This window comes from Nicotiana tomentosiformis, chromosome 10, assembly GCF_000390325.3.
Source record: "Nicotiana tomentosiformis chromosome 10, ASM39032v3, whole genome shotgun sequence".
Taxonomy (NCBI): domain Eukaryota; kingdom Viridiplantae; phylum Streptophyta; class Magnoliopsida; order Solanales; family Solanaceae; genus Nicotiana; species Nicotiana tomentosiformis.
Genome location: NC_090821.1, coordinates 66,399,143 through 66,408,117, shown reverse-complemented (window position 1 = coordinate 66,408,117; position 8,975 = coordinate 66,399,143).

Below are 8,975 nucleotides of genomic sequence, written 5' to 3'. Positions count from 1 at the left end.
ATGTCATAAAAATAGCCCAAAAATAATGATATGATTTATCAATAAATAATAACAGAGACTGAGATATGATATGTAATGACATGAATATGACTGAGTATGAATTTTCAATTTAAAACAAATAATTCACTGCAATATGACCTTTGTGGGTCCCAAAAATACTGGCACAAAGCCCCGACATACAACAACAACAACAACAACAACAACCCAGTATAATCCCACTAGTGGGGTCTTGGAAGAGTAGTGTGTATGCAGACCTTACCCCTACCCTGGGGTAGAGAGGCTGTTTCTGATAGCCCCAACATAATTTTGTTAATATGATTCTCAACTCAATTTCTTTAGCACATAAAACTATATAGAAAATGCCAAGATTATTTGACTACAAAATTCCACGGGAATAATTATGTCACAATTTCTGTGGTGCACGCCCACATACCCGTCACCTAGCATGTGCGTCACCTCCCAACAATTCACATAATACTTATATTCATGGTTCATACCCTAACCTCCAAGATTAGAAGAGTTACTTACCTCGAACAAGCCAAATTCAATGCCGAGCAAGCTAAATAATGCTCCAGAAATCCCATTATGCGCGTATCAACTTCCAAACGGCTCGAATCTAGTCACAATTAATTTGATTCAGCCCACAAAATTTATAGGAAATAATTCCATATCAAAATACTAATATTTTTCACAAAATCCGAAATTACTCCCCAAAAATCACCTATGGGTCCACGTCTCGAAATCCGATGAAACTCACAAAATACGACAACCCATCCAATTTCAAGTTCAACCATACTAATTTCACTCAAAACCGACTCCGAATCGGTATTCAAAACTCAAAAATTTGTTTTTGACATTATAGAAATTTCCTTCTATTTCTCTTGAAGATTCGATAATCTTACACCAAAATGAAGATTAATTCATGAAATATAATCACAAGGGAGTCAAGAACATTTATCCCAAGTTATGTGAAAAAATTCCTCTCCAAAATTGCCCAAACCGAGCTCCAAAATCCAAAAATGGGTGAAAATGTTGAACCCTCAAACTTAAAGGATTCTGCCCAGCACTTTCGCATATGCGAACAAGAGGTCGCACCTGCGACCCTCGCTTCTGCGGAAAATAAATCGCTTCTACGAGAATAACATTGCCTAGCAACACCCGCGCCTACGGATACCAAATTCTGCTTCTGTGATGAGTTTCGCACCTGAACTTCTAAATCTCGCATCTGCGCGCACGCAGGTGCGCTACAAAATCCGTTTCAGCGGTCTTCCTCACCCTGCCTCTTTTCGCTTATGCGCCATTCCTTCGCAGATGCGGCCTCGCAGATGCGGGAAAACTCTTCGCACCTGTGAGCACTGCCCAGTTGCACTCTTGGCCACTTCTGTGACTGGTTGCGCGCACATACGGCTTCGTACCTACGATCAAAAGCTTCGCAGGTGCGACCACACTAGTAGGCAGCAGTTCCATCATTTCCTTATGTCCGAATTTGATCCGTTAACCATCCGAAACTCACCCAAGCCCCTCGGGACCCCGTCTGAACATACCAACAAGTTCCATAACATAACACAGACCTACTCGAGGCCTCAAATCATACATAACAATATCGAAATGACGAATCATACCTCAATTCGAATTCATTGAACTTTGAAACTTCAACTTCCACAACCGATGCCGAAACCTATCAAATGACGTCCGATTGACCTCAAATTTTGCACACAAGTCACATTTCACATTATGGACTTATTCCAATTTCCATATTCGGATTCCGACCCCGATATTAAAAAGTCAACCCCCCGATCAAATTTCCCAAAAAATTTAACTTTTGTCATTTCAAGCCTAATTACACTACAGACCTCCAAATAATTTTTCGGACACGCTTCTAAGTCCAAAATAACCATACGGAGCTATTGGAATCATCAAAACTCCATTCCGGGGTCGTTTACAAATAAGTCGACATCCAGTCACTATTTTTAACTTAAGCTTTAAACCTTGGAACTAAGTGTTCCAAATCCATTCCAAAACCTCACCGGACCCGAACCATTTACCCCGGCAATTCACACAACAACTGTAAAGTACAATTTGAGCAGTAAATGAGGAAATGGGGTTGTAATACTCAAAATGACCGGCCGAGTCGTTACATTCTCCCCCACTTAAACATACGTTCGTCCTTGAACGTGCCAAGAGTTGTTTCTAAGCCATCAAATCACTGTTCCATCTTACCACACACGTACCCGGGGGTGAACCCACATCACCCTATTCCATATAAGCTTGACAACACAATACAACCGAAATCATTGATTTAACTTTAGCCCATAAACCTTGGAATTTAATTTCCAACCTTTAGAATTTCTTTCAAGACACAAATCTTACATTTACATACTGTATGAGTTTGAACAAATTGTATCAAGCCATAACCATAACCACGGATATAATCAACTAACATATTACACAACTCGCATGCTCGTGGCACCATTCCTGATCACAGTAACTACTCCAAAACCAATCAAGTACTAGTATTAAACCACATATCGAACCAAACATCACCCCAAAAACTTCGTACACTGTTGATAATAAAAGAAACACGCAGAATATCGCAACCTCTTATCAGATTAGCAAGTCACGGAACTCTCTCGCCCCAACCAGAACCATAATCCCTTTCGTAGCCGACTTTCAATGTCGTCTTCCCAAATATACCGTAATCAAACCTGACAGTATCCATTATGGTTCCAATGACCTTATATTATTAAACACAACTATCCCACAGACATGCCACACGCCACAAACCGTGCTATCAGTGCCCCAATACGTAATAATTCAAATATACTCAATCATGGAAAATGACTCAAATGAAAGAACTGCCCCGCAAGATTAACAAGTACCGCCACAACGAAATGCTGAAAATACATCACACACCATAGAACCATCACACAATTCTAACACAAGGTTCATACCTTAACATAACTCCGCTGCAACGCGTGACCCCATCCAAACGCTGGTCCATATTATCTACCTCGAGCCACCCTGCTCAAAATCAATAACGACGGAGAGGCAAATGAAAAAACTGCCACACAAAACCTGAAAGAACATAACCAATACGCAATCGATCATGCAATACCTAAATACTCATCACACTCGAATTCCGCCATGAGGCCCCCAATAGAACCGCACCATGTGTGCACATAACCAATGAATCACAACTCCTCATAGCATAAAGGAGTAACTCACAGATCATTTCAGAACACGAATAAGTTCAACATCAACCGAATGGCACATCCCTCAACAATAGCAGTATGGAGCCAACCATTCCGGCTCGGTGTAGAATACATATCTTAATTAGGCCTACCAATGGACCCCAAAATCAACTCTGGTCACTCACAAATAGATAAATAACCCTCCAAAAATCCACAACGACTGAGTCATAATACATACCATTATCTGGCTAGCTTCGGCCACGACTTCACGGTCCGCCACCATGAAACAATCTACTCCAAATCAATAGAACACACGAATCACCATTTCTGATTCCATCTCCACTGCCTGAATGTATAACACATCTATTATACACGATCATCCCACAAGGAATATTTCTCCAATTCTTTCATGCCACATAGCAACGTCTTAAAATCAGCAGTCGATCAACCAGCAAAATGCCGCAATACCTATGAAATATCCATAATTCAAAACATAGTGCGCCTTCTGAAATATACACCCTACTCACGCAATACCAAATAGTTATAGCATTCATCTAAACATAAAAAATTGTTCATGCCCTCTAAGAATTTATGACCTCCATTTCAAAGCTAAACCGTGACCTTGCACACGCCAACTAAATCCCATACAACACACCGCCTCTATCATGCCATCATTTGAAAAATACGAGAACCTCAATCATTCTGAGTCACAAGTAAAATATATATCCGAACAGCTAGAAGCCTTCCATTTGATCCCATCCGGTAGAAAATCACAATATTTAACATGCTCCTCAGGCCGATAGGAAAATACCCATCTCAAACCGTGGTAGAAATTCTCGAGAATGCTTTGGAATCCATTTGCACATAATCAAGCCATCAGAGTTGAATCTCTCTAGATCAACCAAGCCACGCAGGTCGCCAAACCCAGGTGTATTTCCACAAAGCACCTGTAAAAAACCCCCACATCATAAGCACCCAAAGAACCGATCATATCCATTACCATACTGATCCAACCTACTACTCAGTTGTCTTATTTCCTCCGAGTTCCTTTCGAATTGTCTTTAAATTGATACTTCTCCTTGCTAAAACACCACGATCTTTAGCCACAACTCACCCCACAAACCTAGTATAGAACCACAACGCCGTACGGCTTATAAGCAATTGTATTCTTCTTAAGCACCTTCAAAAATACCACAACTATAACACTCACTTTGAGAATACCTTATGTGAATTTGAAATTGTTCTTCTTACCTTTCTTATACTAAAATGTAGAATCCATAGTCATACAGAATTTTCGCAAGTCCAGGCACCATCAAACGCAAATCTCAAATTTTTATCCATCGGAAAAATTTTCAATTGCTCTATATAAATCTGGGACCCATTAGAACCTTCACAGGAGTTACCCACTCGACTCAAAATTGAATTGCACCGCCCAAATAGGCCAAAAGACACACGCCCCATTAGCACAACAACACTCAAAGAAATAACCATGCCTTAACACCACTGGCCAAATTCATATTCTATGTGCACCACATTCTTCACAATTTACAACTTAATCATTCCATGATTTCTTTTTTCATATACTCATAAAGCGCAATATAACCTGTATCCAGAAATTTCCTTACTCGAGTCATTTTCGAACTCCCCCTCTGCAAGTCATCACTGATTCCTAAGCATACTTCAAACCAAAACAAAAATTTGACATATACCCATGAATTGATTTGTCCATAGCAGACTCCCCCACTTGGCTCAAAGCCGTAGATTAAAACATTCCATAGCTCACAATACCAATACTCTATTACTGCTATAATGCCACAGTCAGTTCAACGAAACTTCTTCTCAAACTCATGCAACGCCAACCATAAAAATACCCCAAATCCTCTGCTAAGCTCGTAATCATTCTCTTGACACTCAAGTCAACTTTCTCATCTAGATTCAAATTCAAATCTCCATGCATACGCCCCATCGGCAGAAAAAAAACTTTCCACTCACATATAAGGAGCATACCCCCGTAGATTACTCTGCAGGGGATAACCCACCTGCTTAACCTCAAATTGGTATCTTGTTATACCTTTTAGCAGTCACAATTTCTACGCAATCACTTAATCTTTCCAAGTCCAAACTTATTAATAAGACATGAGAATTTAGTTTGTCCCAAAATTTAACAATGTGAAAGATTCTTCAAAACATTCATACTCGAGATTGTACGTCACATCAAATCGAAAATCAGGCACCCAATGGCCTTCTTTTACATTTCAAGGAAACACTCCTCGTCACATTCAAATCGTCTTAACACATCCCACAGTTATATCATACTCATCACAAAGCTATTCCACCGCTCATCGAACCATAAATTCCACTGTAGGGTCATTACCGAACATATGAGTCCAACTGTACACGTTACAAATGAAGTTATCGAGCTTAAGCTGCGGTCTAACCATGGCTTCAAGTCCTCCAGACTGACCCATCACCAAAACACATAATACACATCTCGAACCTCATTCATAGAATCACAAGTAGGTGATGCACAACTGATAACGAGCGCTCATATGCGCATACGAATACGTGGAAGGAATTCAAAAAGTTATGTCTCAAGCTGAATCAATCCTGCATGATAAGGAAAGAAAGATGGCAAGCATATATCCTAAATGCCATGTAGCCTCTCGAAGATAAGTATGGACGTCATCATACCGATCCACACGACTCTACTGGACACTTCTCATGACTTGTAGAACCTATGAACCTAGAGCTCTGATACCACATGTCACAACCCAAAATCCAACCAGTCATGGTGGCACCTAACCCAACCCGCTAGGTAAGCCAACTTTCAACTACCCAATTCCAATAATAATTTTTTTAAAGCAGTTTAAGTAAATAAAGATCTTAATCGTATACATTCCTCAAGAACTGGTAGTACAAATCATGAGCTTCTAAGAATAGAATTTACAAAACTGATATGAAATAATACATCATCTGTTCGAAATGTACATGAACGGATTGTTATAAATCTAAGGCTACCATGAACAAGAGGCAGCTACAACCCGAAATGTAGGTACATCTTCAAATCCGGCAATCATCGAGCACAACAATAATAACATCCAACATCTGCACGCAATGTGTAGAAGTGTAGTATCAGTACAACCGACCCTATGTACTAAGTAAGTAACAAACCTAGCCTTAGGTTGAAAGTAGTGACGGGCTTTTACCAAGGTTGGGTCCACCACTAAATACCAACAATAGTTCATAATAACGTAAAGCAAATAATACAAGAAGTAACTCAGAGATACGATGCTCAGCAAAATCATGATTTTCGAAAATAGTTCTTCAAAGTACATCAGTGTAAACCTAAATCGTTTACCGAAGTTGCCAAAAATATGAATAAGTTTGAAAATAATAATTTTCTCAAAATCCTTTTAATAATGAATGAGATGTTTCATTTTTCTATCCAGATAACCTGTGTAAAACAAATGCATCACTATGCCCATTTGTCAACATGTGTGAGAAATCATGAATGATGTGATACTGTACAGCATGAGAAAAATACATCCATATGCTTGTATGACAAGTGTGCATGTCAATGCGATGCAACTTAATGATAAAATCGTATGCATACTCTCAGAGTATCATTCCACTCAATCCTCCTAGTCACTCAGTCCTCTCAGTCACTCAGTCCTCATAATCACTCAGTCCTCACACTCACTCAGTCCTCCCAATCACTCAGCACTCGCACTCGGCACTCACACTCAGTAGGTACCTGCGCTCACTGGGGGTGAGTACAGACTCCGGAGGGGTTGCTCCTTCAGCCCAAGCGTTATAATCTGCACGGACAACTCACGTGCTGCACAGACAACTCATGTGCTATAATATCAATATATGTATCTGCACGGACAACTCACGTGCTATAATAAAGCCAATATGACCTTCTGCGGCGTGTATCCCGATCCCATAATTATCCTCATAATCAGGCCCTCGGCCTCACTCAGTCATCAATCTCTCTAGTCTCTCCCTCATGGGCTCACAATGTCATGAAAATAGCTCAAAAATAATGATATGATCTATCAATAAATAATAACAGAGACTGGGATATGATATGTAATGATATGAATATGACTGAGTATGAATTTTCAATTTAAAACAAATAATTCACTGCAATATGACCTTTGTGGGTCCCAAAAATACTGGCACAAAGCCCCGACATACAACAACAACAACAACAACAACAACCCAGTATAATCCCACTAGTGGGGTCTTGGAAGAGTAGTGTGTATGCAGACCTTACCCCTACCCTGGGGTAGAGAGGCTGTTTCTGATAGCCCCAACATAATTTTGTTAATATGATTCTCAACTCAATTTCTTTAGCACATAAAACTATATAGAAAATGCCAAGATTATTTGACTACAAAATTCCACGGGAATAATTATTTCACAATTTCTGTGGTGCACGCCCACATACCCGTCACCTAGCATGTGCGTCACCTCCCAACAATTCACATAATACTTATATTCAGGGTTCATACCCTCAGCTCCAAGCTTAGAAGAATTACTTACCTCGAACAAGCCAAATCCAATGCTGAGCAAGCTAAACAATGCTCCAGAAATCCTATTATGCACATATCAACTTCCAAACGGCTCGAATCTAGTCAAAATTAATTTGATTTAGCCCACAAAATTTATAGGAATTAATTTCATATCAAAATACTAATATTTTCTACAAAATTCGAAATTACGCCCCAAAAATCACCCGTGGGGCCCATGTCTCGAAATCCGACAAAACTCACAAAATACGACAACCCAACTATGTACAAGTTCAACCATACTAATTTCAAATCCGACTCTGAATCGGTATCCAAAACTCAAAAATTCATTTTTGACATTATAGAATTTTCCTTTTATTTCTCTTGAAGATTCGATAATCTTACACTAAAATGAAGATTAATTCATAAAATATAATCACAAGAGAGTCAAAAACACTTACCCCAAGTTGTGTGGAAAAATTCCTCTCCAAAATCGCCTAAACCGAGCTCCAAAATTCGAAAATGGGCGAAAATGTCGAACCCTCGAACTTAAAGGATTCTGCCCAGCACTTTCGCATATGCGAACAAGAGGTCGCACCTGCGACCCTCGCTTCTGCGAGAATAACATTGCCCAGCAACACCCATGCTTACGGATACCAAATTCTGCTTCTGTGATGAATTTCACACCTGCGCTTCCAAATCTCTTATCTGCGCGCACGCAGGTGCGCTACAAAATCCGTTTCTAATGTCTTCCTCAGCCTGCCTCTTTTCGCTTCTATGCCATTCCTTCACAGATGAGGCCTTGCAGATGCGGGCAAGTTCTTCGCACCTGCGAGCACTGCCCAGTTCCATTCTTGGCCGCTTCTTTGACTGGTTGCACGCATATGCGACTTCGCACCTGAGATAAAAAGCTTCGCAGGTGCGATCACACTAGTAGGCAGCAGTTCCAGCATTTCCTTAGGTCCGAATTTGATCCGTTAACCATCCGAAACTCACCCGAGCCCTTCGGGACCCTGTCCGAACATACCAACAAGTTCTATAACATAACACAGACCTACTCGAGGCCTCAAATCATACATAACAACATCGAAACGACGAATCACACCTCAATTCGAAATCATTGAACTTCGAAACTTCAACTTCCACAACCGATGTCGAAACCTATCAAATCACGTCCGATTGACCTTAAATTTTGCACACAAGTCACATTTTACATTACAGACCTATTCCAATTTACGGAATCGGATTCCGACCCAGATGTCAAAAAGTC